Source organism: Primulina eburnea, chromosome 15 (assembly GCF_022965805.1).
Source record: "Primulina eburnea isolate SZY01 chromosome 15, ASM2296580v1, whole genome shotgun sequence".
Taxonomy (NCBI): Eukaryota; Viridiplantae; Streptophyta; class Magnoliopsida; order Lamiales; family Gesneriaceae; genus Primulina; species Primulina eburnea.
In genome coordinates this window covers 2,405,110-2,423,299 of record NC_133115.1, presented here as the reverse complement: position 1 = coordinate 2,423,299, position 18,190 = coordinate 2,405,110, and the positions used below count along the sequence as shown (strand labels likewise).

The following is an 18,190-nucleotide window of genomic DNA, read 5'->3' as shown; positions in this document are numbered from 1 at the left end:
TTAATTCCTTTGAAAAAACCCATAACCCAACTTATTAAATAGAAAGCGTGAAGTTAATTTCTTTGTTTACTTGTATTAGTATGATATAATTTTTACTTGGCAAAGCAAACAAAATGGGTAGGAATTGAGTAAATTAAGTGCAAAGAACATCAATGCGTATGTTAGGTGTCAATTCACAATTGATAGTTGGCGTCAATTCAAGAAAGTTTTGCCACTTTTGGGAGTAAAACCAAACCCACTCCAAAAACTTGGGTTTAAACCAATGAAGATCTTGGATCCATAATAGAACCTAATTCTACTATTTGTTTGTCAAATTATTTCATGGCCTACAAGATTTTGAGAAGTCATCTAAAGTTCCACGTTCATAGGTGATGGGAGTAGACAAGTATTGCAATTTAGAGTAAATGGAGTGTTGAAAGTAAATTGTATTTATGTACAAATTAAAAAAAAGTATAACTTTATGTAAAAAAAATTATCTTTTGAAATCCGATGTTTTTAAAAATTAGGCATATAATATCTTACAAAGTTGGTAATTTGTTCATATGCTTTTAAACGTTAAACTCTATATAAAATAAATAATGTGTAAAAAATTTACAAGAGTTGTGACTTGTGTGATAGCCTAGGCTAAATTCCCCTCTCCATCACAAAATTGAACTGATAGGTCTAAGCGCGACATACGCCAAGAATTCAAAGAAAAGACGACTTATTTTCTGTCAAAAGGCAAACAATAAAAGTTATAAATATTTTTTTAATAAAAATAAATAAACAACCGATCATACTTGGTAAATTGCTTCTTTTCAACAAGACCTGTTTACGGACCTCCATAGGCTCAATCTGATCACGGCCATATTATCCAAAGCTTGTAGGCAATACATTATAAAGAACTCCAGTTCCTCGGATCGAACGAATTATGGCGAAGGGGATCCTTTAACCGGAACAAAAGCATGAAAATAAGGTCTTCACGAAGGTGTAGTGGCAATACTTTCATAAGCTGCAGTAAAACATGCACGTTGAACGTATAAACTGGCTCCATAAGCTGCGATAATATTCATTTACATCGTTTATGTCGATAAACGTACGTCTCAAGGCTAAGTATAGATATGTACAACACAAGTTCAGAATTCTGAAAATGTAGTTCAATACGTATGCAATAGCAGAAAGAAGTCACTAATGCTAAATGTTCCAAGGGAGTTGAAAAATAAAACCATACAGTCGTACGTCTCCTTCTGATTTTGTGCTCAAAAGGAAATCTATATGGCCGTACTTTTCAAGATAAAGCACATTCGGTTTCGATTTCAATTCCTTGAGAGTGTGCTGGACATCAGCAACATCTGCCAATGCATCATTTCCCCCATAGCCAATCCAGATTGACGACGAGTTGGGTATGGAGCTCAGATCAAATAGTGGTTGCTTTAACTGGTTGTATTGCATCATATTTTTCCAAATACCATAGCCGTACTTTGCAAAAGTTCCTTCACGGATCACTGTCAAAAGAGTTGTTAAAATTTCAGCGTCACAATAAACAAAATACCATGTTCTCCATGAGAACCTTTGTTTTTGGAAAAATAATAAATAAAATTTGTATTTTTTCAATTCGATACGGGACTGCCACTGCTTGTTACAGTAACATTGAAACAAGAATCAAACCCTCATTCACCCTTTTTGGCTCCTTCCAATAGGAAAAATCCAGTAAACTAGATATCAAGGTACTTATCAATCCGAAAGCTATTGAAGCAACAATTCTTCCCTGAAAATTTCATGTAACAAGGCCTTTAAACCAGTAAGAACACATTAATTTCAAGAATCAAGATCCATTTGTGTCACATCTATAATATCGTTCAGCTTTTGATGGATGCCAAACTAAAGGAGAGGTTACTCTTATTGTTAAAAAGAACAGTTTCGTACCTTGAGTTTCACAAGTAAACAACTATCAAGCACCATCTAAACTAACGGATAAAAAGTGTAGGTACATGATTATATGGATTGCCCCAGTTTCATTCAACAAATTAGAATCCCATTAAATGATTATTCTTTTACGACAAACTACATGTTTTAACCATTGGATCGCAAGTGCGTGCCATCGTGCTGCAAGATAGTTTTCATTACTGAATCAGAATAGACAGGAATCTTGAACTAGCGCGATCACATAAAACTCACAGGTCATAGAAACATTGAACCAAATACAGCAGCTAATTTGTTAGGAGATCCGACTAATATGTAAGATGCTTCTTATTCCCATAATTACTCTCATTTTCTATTTGTGTAGGATGTTTTTTGTAACTGTGAGATTCGAGCCAATTTTAATTCTCCTTTTTGAAAGGTCGGCCAAATGAAAATGAATTCAATGTTGTTGAGACATGCTTTCGATCACTGCTGCCATAAAATTTTTCATTTGCCAATATTGAATGAATCACAGGTTTACCAGCTACTGGGTGGTAAAAGGCTAAAATTTGATCATTCTGATACCACATATGATGAAAAATATTTGAGCAGGTGCTGGATTTAGAAACAGCGGCTGTAAAAGTACGGTATTCTGCCAATGAAGTTGAAAATGTGAGGGAATATTTTACCTCAAATCCAGATTATGTGATTGTGATAAAAATTTCAGGAAACAAGCCAGCATGCCTAAATTTTACAGTATCTCTGAACGGCAAATTGCATCATCGTCCATATGTCAATGACCGAAATCAAATTATTTTGGATGGAAGTTGTCCAGGGAGAAGAATCCCACCAAAATTATACGGGGCAATAAGCCTAAAGTAAAAGGGCATCTGAACTACATTCTCAATCAAAAAGGAATTCAGTATTCAGAAGTTATTGATCTGCAGATTAGTGAACATGCAACCTAATGATTCAAAAAGGATCCTCCTACCATGTATTCTTTAAGGAGAATCGATTCCGCAAAGAGATTTTCGTGTTCTGATCTTTATTCCACCACATTGACAACTATCAAGCACTTTTTCATTGAGTCTCATTGAAGCTTTTTAAATGTTCTCAGAGCAAGGTGGAAAGTGATTGTAATACAAGAGAAAGCGAGAACGTAATGATTACCAGGCAGAAAGGATCAAGTCTTTTAAAACCGATGAGGATCCCTCTCTGGTCGAGCTTCTGTTTCAGCATGGATGGTACCTCCTGATAGCTAGTTCACGTCCTGAAACTCAGGTCTCGAACCTGCAGGGAATATGGAACAACTAACAAGGATACCGAACCTGCGTGGGGGTATGTTCTAGTTTCTGTTCATTTTTGCATTTTAGACTGGATATTTACGGATGAGTGTTATTTTGATGTCTCGTGAACCCTTAATTCTCAGTGTTGCTCCTCACTTGAACATCAACCTCCAAATGAACTACTGGCCAACCCTTTCGTGCAATCTTAACAAGTCCCAAGAGCTTTTGTTCGATTATCTCTCATCTCTCTTGATAAATGGAAAAAAACTGCTCGTTTCTCACTTCACATATTACAATCACAAATACATGATGAGTACAAATACAAGCATAAATTTACTTCAGAATCATAATTGTCAAAGGCGAGAGCGCATCTCAAATGTTACAGGTTAACTATGGCGCACATGGTTGGGTTAAGCATCGTGTTTCTGATATATGGGCAAAAACATCACCAGATAGCGGACAACCCGTGCGGTCTTCATGGCAAATGGGTAAAGCCTGGCTTTGTACATATCTACGGGAGCATTACACCTATAAGATGGACAAAAGTGATATATTTTTTGCACTTGAATTAAATATAGGTCCATATCTTTTCAGTTTTGATATTCTTATAGCGTTTTGGCTCTCAAGCGGTCATTTGATCTCATGATGCATTTTGGTTCTAGTTATTATATATTTGAAAGGGGGAACAAGGCCTATTTAACCTGTAGATTCTACTTTTTTCACTTGATTCGGTCATTTGAATTGTGCTGCTATTCTGATTCCATGTACGAATTTCTCGGTAAGTTTTGGCTTTTTAGTGCCATAGAATAAATGTTTTCTAATGGAATGAACAACTTTCCCACTCGAAATACATAAACCACACTAAATTATTAAAGGGAAAGCATATGTCTTGATGGAAGGCTGCACTTCATTCCGTTGGACTGGTTAATCTAAGGTCCGAAAGGATTTCTTGAAACCAATCCATCAACTTCCCCATAGCACAATTTCAGTGCTCCAGAAGGGAAGCCTGCTAATGTGAACAACACATCAACAATGGATATGGCCATCATAAATGAGGTTTTCTCAGCCATCATTTCTGCGGCTGAGGTAGAAAATTTATACGTCGTCGTAATCGAAAATTCTTGAATCATGCAAAGCTAACTTGTGACATGATTATTGAATTTTGAATTCAATGGTATAAAGGAACTGGAAACGAGCAAGGATGATCTGATTGCAAGAGTTTGTAAGGCTCAACCACGTCTTTATCCAACTATGATTACCATTAGCCTGCACAAATGAAGAGCCATTTTCCTATGATGTATGGGTCAATCGACATCCAGTATTGTCGATTGTAATGGCAGACACACGACTTTGAGGATCAAGAGGTGCACCACATGCATTTGTCACATCTATTTGGCAAGTTTCCTGGACGATTTCCATGGATAAGAGTCCTAATCTTTGTAAAGCAACGAAGTTTTCATTGTATAAAAAAAGTTGGTTATTGTAGAACATATATCTTATGTGACTCAAGTAGAACCTGAATCTCAGTCTCGACTCGAAACAGGAGAGGATGATCGACTCCATGGAAAGCCGCTTTGTGGGCACCTCTTGGTGATAGCGACCATGCATATCGTATGGTAAAACATCTGTTCAATTTGGTGTATCCTGAGCATAAAATTGATTTTGAATGAGAGTTTTATGCTAACCTATCGACTAAACATGCTCCTTGCCAGATTGATGCGAACTTTGGGTAGGACGCTGGTACTTTTTCTATATTTTGATTTCGTGATCTTGTGACGCTTAGTGTATAAAAGAATATTTGTTCACTCAATCAGATTTTCACACAATTCAGAGCATTAGTGTGAAAAAAATAATTTTCGTATGATTACTAATGAGAATAAAAAAATGTTATCTAAAACATATACGTAATTCTCATCAATTATTATTATTTGTCTCACAAACTTTTGAACATAGGTGCACTTACATAAGACTTTTGAACATAGTCACCACTACAGAACTGACATGGTATCAGTCCTGCACTAAGCCTCACTCCCCAGCAATCTCTTTCACTACAAGAGCCATATCAGTAACAATTGTCTTTATTTTGTTGAGTATCTTCGTGTTAGGTGGTGTCCCCAAAGCATCACATGTCCAGTAACTTGCATCAGCCAACTCTTTCACAACAAGAATTGTATCTGCAACAGCGTTTGCAGCCCTCTTTATCTTCCTCAGGATCTATGCAACAGACGGGTTCCTTGCATTAGCCAACTCTTCCACAATAAGCGTCATATACGCAACAAAGTTTGCAACCATCTTTATCTTCATCAGGGTCACTGCAGTAGGCGAGTTCTTTGTGGCGACATCTACAAGGTAACAACCAAGACCCAACTAGCACGTTCCCCAAACAGGGACATCTTTGAGGAAGATGGACTTCATTTCTTTATCCTCTTCAGCAGATTGAGGAAGGCATGCGAGTCAGACATCACGGCAGCTAGATTCTTAGTATTAGAGTCGCAGCAAGACACGCATTGGAGGTCGACTATCGACCCCTCCTTTAAGACCGGGAGTGTCGAAACCTCGATCGAATGAGCTTTCAATAAATACCTAGTATCCATCTCCAATCCATATACAAAAGAATATCTTTTAGTGGAGCCATTTTGAGAGTCTAAATGAATCTAACAAGATCACAAACATAAATCAAAGCCTAAACTGATTTTTAAGCCTCAAAACCTTAAAAAATTTATCACATGAGCATCGCCGACCATTTGTCGAACATATCAAAATTTGGATAGGAGATTGATACTAGGTATTAGGTCAAAGCTCATTCAATCGAGGTGTCGACATTCCCAGACTCGAAGGAGGGGTCGATAGTCAACCTACAATGCGCGTCTTTCTGCGACTCTAATACTAAGAATCTAGCTGCCGTGATGTCTGACTCGCATGCCTTCGTCAACCTGCTGGAAGAGGATGAAAAAACAGAATCGATCTTCCTCAAAGATGTCCCTGTTTGGGGAACCTGTGTTTTGGCTCTTGGTTGTTACCTTGTTGACGCCGCCACAAGGAACTCGCCTGTTGCAGAGACCGTGAGGAAGATAAAGAGGCCTGCAAACACTGCTGTGGATATGGCTCTTGTTGTGAAAGAGTTGGCTGATGCAAGGAACCCGCCTGTTGCAGAGATCCTGAGGAAGATAAAGAGGGCTGCAAACGTTGTTGCAGATACGACTCTTGTTGTGAAACAGTTGGCTTATGCAAGTTACTGGACAGGTTATGCTTTGGGAAACCACCTAACACGAAGACACTCAACAAAATAAAGACAATTGTTACTGATATGGCTCTTGTAGTGAAAGAGATTGTTGGGGAGTGAGTCTTAGTGCAGGAATGATGCTGTGTCAGTGCTGTAGTTGTGACTATGTTCAAAAGTCTTATGTTAGTGCACCTATGTTCAAAAGTTTGTGAGGTAAATAATAATAATTGATGACTAATTACGTAAATGTTTTTAGTCATGTTCCTGATATCATTTTTTTATTCTCATTAATAATCATACAAAAATGATTTTTTCCACATTAAAACTCTGAATTGTGTGAAAATCCGATTGAGTGAACAACTATTCTTTTAGAAAAAGGCGTCACATGATCACAAACTCAAACTATTGAATAAACGATCAACATTACCGAAAGTTCGCATCGATCTGGTCCTTCAAAATCATTTTCATTCTCAAGATCCACCAAATTGAACAGATTTTTACCATGCGATTTCCACGGATAAGAGTCCTAATCTTTGTAAAGCAACGAAGTTTTCATTGTATAAAAAAAGTTGGTTATTGTAGAACATATATCTTATGTGACTCAAGTAAAACCTGAATCCCAGTCTCGACTCGAAACAGGAGAGGATGATCGACTCCATGGAAAGCCGCTTTGTGGGCACCTCTTGGTGATAGCGACCATGCATATCGTATGGCAAAACATCTGTTCAATTTGGTGGATCCTGAGCATAAAGTTGATATTGAATGAGAGCTTTATGCTAACCTATCAACTAAACATGCTCCTTGCCAGATTGATGCGAACTTTGGGTAGGAAGCTGGTACTTTTTTCTATATTTTGATTTCGTGATCTTTTGACGCTTCGTGTCTAAATAGAATATTTGTTCACTCAGACCAACTCACTATTTCGAAGAAGGGCTCCACATATACTAGAGTTTAGTGGAGGTGGAGGTTGATGCTAAGAAGTCGAGAGTGTGGGAATGCCCTATCAAACTACCAACAGGGAAGATGACAGTAGTTAAATTCAAATATGAATTGGATCCAAAATTCTGTAGCAGCTGTAATTCACTCGGCCATATCTCTGAATTGTGTGGGGTGTAATATCGAAGGAAAAGTGGTAACCAGCAAATTAAGCAACTCATAGATCTGAACCCACAAAGGTAGGAACACCATATCATCTTTGCTGAATAGAAAACAACTCGGCATCTTCCTTAGGATAATTGTCTTCCCGCTATTAGGTAAGGTCCCCCATCGAGGACTGAGTCTCTTTGAAGTTCATTACCAAACTGGAATTTAATCCAACCATTTTCCTTGAACAAGAATTTAACATTCCCGCCCCATCGCTTAACAAAGTTGAGGACAGTATATGCATTCGGGCGTGACCCCGTGACATACCCAACAAGACAATATCCGAATGTTTTTTCCACGGTTTCAATCTCCTCACAACCAATTACTAACTCCCCAATTGGGGGTTCAGTATATTTCAGTAATGATGCTTCAACAGGAGCTCTATTATCCTTGAAAAGACTAGCAAATGATTGTTTCCCATTCATCTTGTTATGCATATCTCGGCTACCTCCAGCAGCAGAACCAACAATATTAACATTTGCTGCATTCTGTTTAGCATTTAGTCCAGAGTCTTCTCCCTTATCATCCTGATCAGTACCCTGATTCATGTGTATCTCCGAAGGGTACACAGAAGAGTCAGTCATCACTTTTTTATTATGTAGTATAATAATTTTTTAAAAATTTTAATAAATATAATTTTAATTTTTATGAGGTTTTGTGACTGGAACTCCAAAAATAAAATGAACGATATTAAAAATTTTGATTTTAAACTATTGCTAGCATAAAAAAAATATGTTTTTAAAAAGTACAAATAAATAGATGAAACAAGATGAAAATTTTAATGTTTGTATTGAGTATGTCAGTTTAGGATATTTCTCAATTAAATGTACATCCAAATCTTTTTGTTGAATCAAAAACTTTTTTTGACATTTTATTGTTGTACCTTAGGCTATAATTTTTGTACTTAATAGAATTTCATGGAGTCATTAAAAGTCTATTGACATTTTGAATACATATAGACTTTCGTAGAGTTTTTAAAAGTCGAATTTGAATATCACGTGAATTTTTAAAATTCTTCAAAATTTTACTTTGAATACGACTAAACTTTTGTAGAGAATATAAAAATCTAGTTTGAATACCTCTGAACTATATAAAAATCATTAAAAGTATATGACCAATACACGTCATGAGACTTTTGCTTTTGCCGTTCCTTGGTTTTAGATTCCAATTTTAAGTTTGAAATATTAAGTTCGAGATTCAATTGTAATCACTCTTATTAAATCATACCAAACATTAAATATAATATTCTACATCTTATTTATCATTAATTTATCCTTATATTATATATCACATGTTTATCCTATCATGTGTACCAAACTATTACATAGAGTATAAAAACTCACATGAGTCTGTCTTACATGTCAATTTTGCTAAACATATCTATGACCCAACTATACTAATTAAAAAATATTAATTTTCATTCCAAAAATATTATTACTCATGATATTTATGAATCGGGTTGATCAATATCACAGATATAAATATATTACTTCGTCTCATAAGATACTTGCTCTTTATTTTGATGTCGTACGTAATAATATGTAGCAGATCACTACAAAAAAAAAAAAAATTAGACCGTCGCTAAAACCGTCGCTAAAAGGGGAAAGCGACGGTTTTAACGACGGTTTGAAATTTCGAAACAAAAGTCAGCGTTGCCTTCTCAAAACGACGGTTTTTAACATACGTCGCTTCATAGCGACGGTTTATTTAAAGAAGACCGTTGCTATTTAGCGACTGTTTTTAAAAAACCATCGCTAAACAAAGCGACGGTTATTTGAACACGGTCGCTATAAAAAGCGACCGTTTTTAGATTACCGTCGCTTAATATAGCGACGGTTATCACAAAACCGTCGCTATAAAAAGCGACGGTTGTTCAAATACCGTCGCTATTTATAGCGACGGTATACGTAAAACCGTCGCTATATTAATCGGCGGTTTTCTAAAAAAACCGCCGCTTAATATAGCGACGGTATGTTACAAAAGTCCACCTAAGGAACCGCGACGATAATAAATTTAAGCAAAAATTAATGTATTAAATTTACACAAATAAACTAATACATAAAAATTCAATTATATATTAAATTTTCTGTACAAAAAAAACTTTAAAACCTGATGTTGCGCGAAGATATAGCTGCTTCCACGTGACGCTGGAAAATGGCACGAGTAGCTAATCTACAAAATAAAACGAAATAGTTAGTACAAAATAGAAAACCGAAACTTCGAAAAATTTATAGGGTTTTGCTTACTACCAAAGATAGGCGAAAATCGTTGAAGAAAATTGTTCGAGAACCTCGGTATAAATAGAATCATAGCGACGGTCTAAGATAGAACCGTTGCTAGTTGCGACGGAATTAACTATAACCGTCGCCATTAGCGACTCTTTTCCATAAACCGTCGCCGATTCAGATCGGCGACGGTCTAGACAAACCCGTCGCCGAATTAAATCGGCGACGGTTTATGCTGAACCGTCGCTATTTATATTAATACGGTTTACAACAATCGCCGTATATTGCGACGGTTGTTTTTAAACCGTTGCGAAATAAAGCGACGGGTTATAAAAAACCGTCGCTATTACGACGGTTAAATAAACCCTGGCTAAAAAAGCGACGGTTTGTCACAAAACTGTGGCTAAAATAGCGACGGTGGTTTTTAAACCGTGGCTTAAAAAACAACGGTTTTGTTTACACCGTCGCCTGTTTTTTATTAGCGACGGTTTTAATAAACAGTCGCAATATATTACGACGGTTTATTGGAACTGTCGCAATAGATTACGACGATTTATTAAATCGTGGCTAATTAAGCGACGGTTTATATTAAACCGTGGCTATAAAAGCGACGGTTATGATTAAACTGTGGCAAAAAAGGCGACGGTTTATTGGAATCATGCAAAGCTAACTTGTGACATGATTATTGAATTTTGAATTCAATGGTATAAAGGAACTGGAAACGAGCAAGGATGATCTGATTGCAAGAGTTTGTAAGGCTCAACCACGTCTTTATCCAACTATGATTACCATTAGCCTGCACAAATGAAGAGCCATTTTCTTATGATGTATGGGTCAATCGACATCCAGTATTGTCGATTGTAATGGCAGACACACGACTTTGAGGATCAAGAGGTGCACCACATGCATTTGTCACATCTATTTGGCAAGATTTTCCTGGACGATTTCCATGGATAAGAGTCCTAATCTTTGTAAAGCAACGAAGTTTTCATTGTATAAAAAAAGTTGGTTATTGTAGAACATATATCTTATGTGACTCAAGTAGAACCTGAATCTCAGTCTCGACTCGAAACAGGAGAGGATGATCGACTCCATGGAAAGCCGCTTTGTGGGCACCTCTTGGTGATAGCGACCATGCATATCGTATGGTAAAACATCTGTTCAATTTGGTGTATCCTGAGCATAAAATTGATTTTGAATGAGAGTTTTATGCTAACCTATCGACTAAACATGCTCCTTGCCAGATTGATGCGAACTTTGGGTAGGACGCTGGTACTTTTTCTATATTTTGATTTCGTGATCTTGTGACGCTTAGTGTATAAAAGAATATTTGTTCACTCAATCAGATTTTCACACAATTCAGAGCATTAGTGTGAAAAAAATAATTTTCGTATGATTACTAATGAGAATAAAAAAATGTTATCTAAAACATGTACGTAATTCTCATCAATTATTATTATTTGTCTCACAAACTTTTGAACATAGGTGCACTTACATAAGACTTTTGAACATAGTCACCACTACAGAACTGACATGGCATCAGTCCTGCACTAAGCCTCACTCCCCAGCAATCTCTTTCACTACAAGAGCCATATCAGTAACAATTGTCTTTATTTTGTTGAGTATCTTCGTGTTAGGTGGTGTCCCCAAAGCATCACATGTCCAGTAACTTGCATCAGCCAACTCTTTCACAACAAGAATTGTATCTGCAACAGCGTTTGCAGCCCTTTTTATCTTCCTCAGGATCTATGCAACAGACGGGTTCCTTGCATTAGCCAACTCTTCCACAATAAGCGTCATATACGCAACAAAGTTTGCAACCATCTTTATCTTCATCAGGGTCACTGCAGTAGGCGAGTTCTTTGTGGCGACATCTACAAGGTAACAACCAAGACCCAACTAGCACGTTCCCCAAACAGGGACATCTTTGAGGAAGATGGACTTCATTTCTTTATCCTCTTCAGCAGATTGAGGAAGGCATGCGAGTCAGACATCACGGCAGCTAGATTCTTAGTATTAGAGTCGCAGCAAGACACGCATTGGAGGTCGACTATCGACCCCTCCTTTAAGACCGGGAGTGTCGAAACCTCGATCGAATGAGCTTTCAATAAATACCTAGTATCCATCTCCAATCCATATACAAAAGAATATCTTTTAGCGGAGCCATTTTGAGAGTCTAAATGAATCTAACAAGATCACAAACATAAATCAAAGCCTAAACTGATTTTTAAGCCTCAAAACCTTAAAAAATTTATCACATGAGCATCGCCGACCATTTGTCGAACATATCAAAATTTGGATAGGAGATTGATACTAGGTATTAGGTCAAAGCTCATTCAATCGAGGTGTCGACATTCCCAGACTCGAAGGAGGGGTCGATAGTCAACCTACAATGCGCGTCTTTCTGCGACTCTAATACTAAGAATCTAGCTGCCGTGATGTCTGACTCGCATGCCTTCGTCAACCTGCTGGAAGAGGATGAAAAAACAGAATCGATCTTCCTCAAAGATGTCCCTGTTTGGGGAACCTGTGTTTTGGCTCTTGGTTGTTACCTTGTAGACGCCGCCACAAGGAACTCGCCTGTTGCAGAGACCGTGAGGAAGATAAAGAGGCCTGCAAACACTGCTGTGGATATGGCTCTTGTTGTGAAAGAGTTGGCTGATGCAAGGAACCCGCCTGTTGCAGAGATCCTGAGGAAGATAAAGAGGGCTGCAAACGTTGTTGCAGATACGACTCTTGTTGTGAAACAGATGGCTTATGCAAGTTACTGGACAGGTTATGCTTTGGGAAACCACCTAACACGAAGACACTCAACAAAATAAAGACAATTGTTACTGATATGGCTGTTGTAGTGAAAGAGATTGTTGGGGAGTGAGTCTTAGTGCAGGAATGATGCTGTGTCAGTGCTGTAGTTGTGACTATGTTCAAAAGTCTTATGTTAGTGCACCTATGTTCAAAAGTTTGTGAGGTAAATAATAATAATTGATGATAATTACGTAAATGTTTTTAGTCATGTTCCTGATATCATTTTTTTATTCTCATTAATAATCATACAAAAATGATTTTTTCCACATTAAAACTCTGAATTGTGTGAAAATCCGATTGAGTGAACAACTATTCTTTTAGAAAAAGGCGTCACATGATCACAAACTCAAACTATTGAATAAACGATCAACATTACCGAAAGTTCGCATCGATCTGGTCCTTCAAAATCATTTTCATTCTCAAGATCCACCAAATTGAACAGATTTTTACCATGCGATTTCCACGGATAAGAGTCCTAATCTTTGTAAAGCAACGAAGTTTTCATTGTATAAAAAAAGTTGGTTATTGTAGAACATATATCTTATGTGACTCAAGTAAAACCTGAATCCCAGTCTCGACTCGAAACAGGAGAGGATGATCGACTCCATGGAAAGCCGCTTTGTGGGCACCTCTTGGTGATAGCGACCATGCATATCGTATGGTAAAACATCTGTTCAATTTGGTGGATCCTGAGCATAAAGTTGATATTGAATGAGAGCTTTATGCTAACCTATCAACTAAACATGCTCCTTGCCAGATTGATGCGAACTTTGGGTAGGAAGCTGGTACTTTTTTCTATATTTTGATTTCGTGATCTTTTGACGCTTCGTGTCTAAATAGAATATTTGTTCACTCAGACCAACTCACTATTTCGAAGAAGGGCTCCACATATACTAGAGTTTTAGTGGAGGTTGATGCTAAGAAGTCGAGAGTGTGGGAATGCCCTATCAAACTACCAACAGGGAAGATGACAGTAGTTAAATTCAAATATGAATTGGATCCAAAATTCTGTAGCAGCTGTAATTCACTCGGCCATATCTCTGATTGTGTGGGGTGTAATATCGAAGGAAAAGTGGTAACCAGCAAATTAAGCAACTCATAGATCTGAACCCACAAAGGTAGGAACACCATATCATCTTTGCTGAATAGAAAACAACTCGGCATCTTCCTTAGGAACAATTGTCTTCCCGCTATTAGGTAAGGTCCCCCATCGAGGACTGAGTCTCTTTGAAGTTCATTACCAAACTGGAATTTAATCCAACCATTTTCCTTGAACAAGAATTTAACATTCCCGCCCCATCGCTTAACAAAGTTGAGGACAGTATATGCATTCGGGCGTGACCCCGTGACATACCCAACAAGACAATATCCGAATGTTTTTTCCACGGTTTCAATCTCCTCACAACCAATTACTAACTCCCCAATTGGGGGTTCAGTATATTTCAGTAATGATGCTTCAACAGGAGCTCTATTATCCTTGAAAAGACTAGCAAATGATTGTTTCCCATTCATCTTGTTATGCATATCTCGGCTACCTCCAGCAGCAGAACCAACAATATTAACATTTGCTGCATTCTGTTTAGCATTTAGTCCAGAGTCTTCTCCCTTATCATCCTGATCAGTACCCTGATTCATGTGTATCTCCGAAGGGTACACAGAAGAGTCAGTCATCACTTTTTTATTATGTAGTATAATAATTTTTTAAAAATTTTAATAAATATAATTTTAATTTTTATGAGGTTTTGTGACTGGAACTCCAAAAATAAAATGAACGATATTAAAAATTTTGATTTTAAACTATTGCTAGCATAAAAAAAATATGTTTTTAAAAAGTACAAATAAATAGATGAAACAAGATGAAAATTTTAATGTTTGTATTGAGTATGTCAGTTTAGGATATTTCTCAATTAAATGTACATCCAAATCTTTTTGTTGAATCAAAAACTTTTTTTGACATTTTATTGTTGTACCTTAGGCTATAATTTTTGTACTTAATAGAATTTCATGGAGTCATTAAAAGTCTATTGACATTTTGAATACATATAGACTTTCGTAGAGTTTTTAAAAGTCGAATTTGAATATCACGTGAATTTTTAAAATTCTTCAAAATTTTACTTTGAATACGACTAAACTTTTGTAGAGAATATAAAAATCTAGTTTGAATACCTCTGAACTATATAAAAATCATTAAAAGTATATGACCAATACACGTCATGAGACTTTTGCTTTTGCCGTTCCTTGGTTTTAGATTCCAATTTTAAGTTTGAAATATTAAGTTCGAGATTCAATTGTAATCACTCTTATTAAATCATACCAAACATTAAATATAATATTCTACATCTTATTTATCATTAATTTATCCTTATATTATATATCACATGTTTATCCTATCATGTGTACCAAACTATTACATAGAGTATAAAAACTCACATGAGTCTGTCTTACATGTCAATTTTGCTAAACATATCTATGACCCAACTATACTAATTAAAAAATATTAATTTTCATTCCAAAAATATTATTACTCATGATATTTATGAATCGGGTTGATCAATATCACAGATATAAATATATTACTTCGTCTCATAAGATACTTGCTCTTTATTTTGATGTCGTACGTAATAATATGTAGCAGATCACTACAAAAAAAAAAAAAATTAGACCGTCGCTAAAACCGTCGCTAAAAGGGGAAAGCGACGGTTTTAACGACGGTTTGAAATTTCGAAACAAAAGTCAGCGTTGCCTTCTCAAAACGACGGTTTTTAACATACAGTCGCTTCATAGCGACGGTTTATTTAAAGAAGACCGTCGCTATTTAGCGACTGTTTTTAAAAAACCATCGCTAAACAAAGCGACGGTTATTTGAACACGGTCGCTATAAAAAGCGACCGTTTTTAGATTACCGTCGCTTAATATAGCGACGGTTATCACAAAACCGTCGCTATAAAAAGCGACGGTTGTTCAAATACCGTCGCTATTTATAGCGACGGTATACGTAAAACCGTCGCTATATTAATCGGCGGTTTTCTAAAAAAACCGCCGCTTAATATAGCGATGGTATGTTACAAAAGTCCACCTAAGGAACCGCGACGATAATAAATTTAAGCAAAAATTAATGTATTAAATTTACACAAATAAACTAATACATAAAAATTCAATTATATATTAAATTTTCTGTACAAAAAAAACTTTAAAACCTGATGTTGCGCGAAGATATAGCTGCTTCCACGTGACGCTGGAAAATGGCACGAGTAGCTAATCTACAAAATAAAACGAAATAGTTAGTACAAAATAGAAAACCGAAACTTCGAAAAATTTATAGGGTTTTGCTTACTACCAAAGATAGGCGAAAATCGTTGAAGAAAATTGTTCGAGAACCTCGGTATAAATAGAATCATAGCGACGGTCTAAGATAGAACCGTTGCTAGTTGCGACGGAATTAACTATAACCGTCGCCATTAGCGACTCTTTTCCATAAACCGTCGCCGATTCAGATCGGCGACGGTCTAGACAAACCCGTCGCCGAATTAAATCGGCGACGGTTTATGCTGAACCGTCGCTATTTATATTAATACGGTTTACAACAATCGCCGTATATTGCGACGGTTGTTTTTAAACCCTTGCGAAATAAAGCGACGGGTTATAAAAAACCGTCGCTATTACGACGGTTAAATAAACCGTGGCTAAAAAAGCGACGGTTTGTCACAAAACTGTGGCTAAAATAGCGACGGTGGTTTTTAAACCGTGGCTTAAAAAACAACGGTTTTGTTTATACCGTCGCCTGTTTTTTATTAGCGACGGTTTTAATAAACAGTCGCAATATATTACGACGGTTTATTGGAACTGTCGCAATAGATTACGACGATTTATTAAATCGTGGCTAATTAAGCGACGGTTTATATTAAACCGTGGCTATAAAAGCGACGGTTATGATTAAACTGTGGCAAAAAAGGCGACGGTATTTTTTAATTCGTCGCTTATTTTATATGGCGACGGTTATTTTAAAAACCGTCGCTATATTGCGACGGTGATAAAAAACCGTCGCTAAAGTGGTGAAAACCGTCGCTAATTCTTCCTTAATCTAAGATGAGCATTCAATGTAAATAAAAGATAAATATAATAAAGTGTTATTCAAATAAAAAAGTTCCAATGCAAGAAAATGCAATTTTGATAACAATATGATCATCTAATGAAATTATTTAGCATTTTTTAAAGTAATTTAATCAAGTAGGAGGTAAGCAAAATATGATGCAGACCTTAGACTGTAGCCATGAAAGACATTAAATGAATTTGATACGAAAACCGAAATATATGGAATTGGTAAAATTAAAGACAAAGAGAAGTTCTTCCTGGGCGGCTCATATTTTTTCCCTATTCTTCATACATCAAATTTAGTCTAATTCTTCAATTGCTCGGAGACTCAATTTGTCGATTATATCAGATTTTTTTTACTATTTTTTATACATCAAATTTAGTCTTATTCCTCAATAGCTCAGGCACACAATTTGCCAAAACCAATTCGACCCAAACTTAGAAAATTTTAGTTTAAATAGAAATGAAAATATGACTCCGTTATTAATCGCAATACCATTAACCCATCTAAAATAATAATGATTCATTTAAATAATAATAAATAAAACTCACAATACCCAAAATGAATAAATGATACTATACATCCACCCTAAGATATAAGAACAATAAGCTTAATGTATCTTAAGATTGCAAATACAGAAATTCGACATTCTTATATCATCTCGTACAATTATCGACTTATGTTTATACATTGAAGTTATTATTTTTTTTCCATATCATATCATTCATCGTTTCATCTCATTATCAGTACTCATCCCATATGTTTGGGATCGAGAATGAAGATGTCAGGGGAATTTTCTTCCGAAGGAATGCAGAAGGAACATGGTGGTGCTAACTTTGGGATCCACATGTTAGGTGTCGATCCACAATTGAGAGTTGGCTTCAATTCAAGGAAGTTTTGCCACTTTTGGGAGTAAAACCAAACCCACTCCAAAAAATTAGGTTTAAACCAATGAAGATCTTGGATCCATAATAGGACCTAATTCTACTATTTTGTTTGTCAAATTAATTTCATGGCCTACAAGATTTTGAGAAGTCAACTAAAGTTCCACATTCATGGGAGTAGACAAGTATTGCAATTTAGAGTAAATGGAGTGTTGAAAGTAAATTGTATTTAACGTTATGTACAAATGCCAAAAAAAAAGAGAGTAAAACTTTATGTAAAATAAATTATCTTTTGAAATCCGAAGCTTGTAGACAAACAAAAAAATAAATTCAATACATTATAAAGAACTCCAGTGCATTAGAGCTATCCTCGGATCGAACGAATTATGGCAAAGGGATCCTTAAACGGGAACAAAGGCATGAAAATAAGGTCTTCACGAAGGTGCAGTGGCAACACTTTCATAAGCTACAGTAAAACATGCATGTTGAACGTATAAACTGGCTCCATAAGCTGCGATAATCTTCGTTTACATCGTTTATGTCGATAAACGTCTCAAGGCTAATTCAGAATTCTGAAAATGTAGTTCAATACGTATGCAATAGCATAAAGAAGTCAATAAATGCTAAAATATTCCAAGGGTGTTGAAAAA

At 36.2% G+C, this 18,190-nt stretch overlaps 1 long non-coding RNA gene and 1 pseudogene across 1 annotated transcript; one reads left to right on the top strand and one right to left on the bottom strand.

The window, feature by feature from the left end:
* Positions 1–807: 807 nt before the first annotated feature.
* On the bottom strand, positions 808–15,928 carry LOC140814069 (uncharacterized). Its single transcript, XR_012114065.1, has 3 exons — positions 15,761–15,928; positions 9,643–9,705; positions 808–1,484 (listed from the first exon to the last, which is right to left on the bottom strand). It is a non-coding gene; the product is annotated as an uncharacterized lncRNA (long non-coding RNA).
* On the top strand, positions 1,484–3,295 carry LOC140814219 (alpha-L-fucosidase 2-like; annotated as a pseudogene).
* Positions 15,929–18,190: the final 2,262 nt, after the last annotated feature.